The sequence below is a fragment of the Monodelphis domestica genome, chromosome 8 (assembly GCF_027887165.1).
Source record: "Monodelphis domestica isolate mMonDom1 chromosome 8, mMonDom1.pri, whole genome shotgun sequence".
NCBI lineage: Eukaryota > Metazoa > Chordata > Mammalia > Didelphimorphia > Didelphidae > Monodelphis > Monodelphis domestica.
Genome location: NC_077234.1, coordinates 71,211,011 through 71,212,841, shown reverse-complemented (window position 1 = coordinate 71,212,841; position 1,831 = coordinate 71,211,011).

The following is a 1,831-nucleotide window of genomic DNA, read 5'->3' as shown; positions in this document are numbered from 1 at the left end:
ACTAGGCCCAGAGTCAGGAAAACTTGAGTTCCAATCATCCTCAGATACTTTACTAACTGTGTGACCCAAGGCAAGTCATTTAACCTTGTTTTATCTCCATTTCCTAATTTTAAAATGAGCTGGAGAAGGAAATGGTGATCCAATCTAGTATCTACACCAAATTAACCCCAAATGATGTCACTAAGAGTCAGATATGACTAAACAACAACAACCAGAGAATTTTTTGGACATGGCCAAAATGAAAAAAATTTTTTACTTGATTATGTATTTGTTACAAGGCTTCCCAACCCCATGAAGAAGAACTAGTGAGAAAGAGAGAGAGAATTGACTTTTGTTCATTGAACAAAATTAAATTCAATTGAAAATAAAGGAAGAAAAAGAAAGAGAGAGAGAGAGAGAGAGAGAGAGAGAGAGAGAGAGAGAGAGAGAAAGAAAGAAAGAAAGGAAGGAAGGAAGAAAGAAAGAAAGAAAGAAAGAAAGAAAGAAAGAAAGAAAGAAAGAAAGAAAGAAAGAAAGAAAGAAAGAAAGAAAGAAAGAAAGAAAGAAAGAAAGAAAGAAAGAAAGAAAGAAAGAAAGAAAGAAAGAAAGAAAGAAAGAAAGAAAGAAAGAAAGAAAGAAAGAAAGAAAGAAAGAAAGAAAGAAAAAGAAAGGAAGGAAGGAAGGAAGGAAGGAAGGAAGGAAGGAAGGAAGGAAGGGAGAAAGGAAGAAAGGAAGAAAGGAAGAAAGGAAGAAAGGAAGAAAGAAAGAAAGAAAGAAAGAAAGAAAGAAAGAAAGAAAGAAAGAGAGAAAGAGAGAAAGAAAGAAAGAGAAAGAGGGAAGAAGGGAGGGGAAAGAAGGAAGGAATAAAGAAAAAAGGGGAAAACTTTTTTTATAAAGATACTTTCTTTTACCAATTACACATAAAATCAAATTTCCACATAAGTTTTCTGAAGTTATATGATCCAAATTGTTTTCTTCCCTCCCTTCCCTCTACCTTCCAGGGGCTGGCAAGCAATTTGATCTGGGTTATGCTTTTATTATCTTGCAACATATATTTCCATATTGTCCATGTTTTTGTAAGAGAATAAATCATCTAAAACCAAAACCCCAAAATAAAATCAAATGAACTCAAGTGAAAAATCGTATTCTTTGACTGAGGAACAGAACTTTACCAAAGGGGAAGTAAGCTAGCCTCTGGTGCCAACCGAGGGCCCAAGGGAAAAGGAAAACTCTGAACAGAGAAAATGGGCACCTACTCCCCAGATGCCTCATGTTGTTCAATGGCATATTCTCAGAGAAATAGCTAGCTTGAGCTCTGGGCCAAAGGCTGGTTTGGGATGGGTGAGGACTGAAAGGACTAACGTGAGTGACCACTCTGGTTTCCGCTCCAGGAAAATAACTTCTGCCTTTCTGTAATTTCACAATGTGTGCGTTTATGCAGAGTGATGATGTAAATTAATTGGTGGAAGCCAACCAGCTCTTGAGGCAAGGGTGGGTACAAGAGGAGATGGGCTCACATGTGAACACCAGTTGACTGCAGAGCTTGAGTTGGTCAAACGTGCCTGGCACCCAAAACCTATCTGATACAGAGAGGAAGGTCCCAATGGCTTCCTGGGCAAATGGTAAGTGTCCTACCACCACTGGTTTCTGAATCTCTAGAGCTGTGCCCATGGGCACAGGGTTACGTGAAGAGATGGAGAGCTGGGGAAAGATGGGGATTAGCAAAGGATGCCCTGTGGTTCCTGGTAAAGCCCTTACATCTGGGCAATCTCTGCTGAGGCTGGTGCTCCCTTGTGTCTGACTCTGCAACCCTGTGGATGCTGGCACACCAGGTCCTTCTATCCTCCACCAT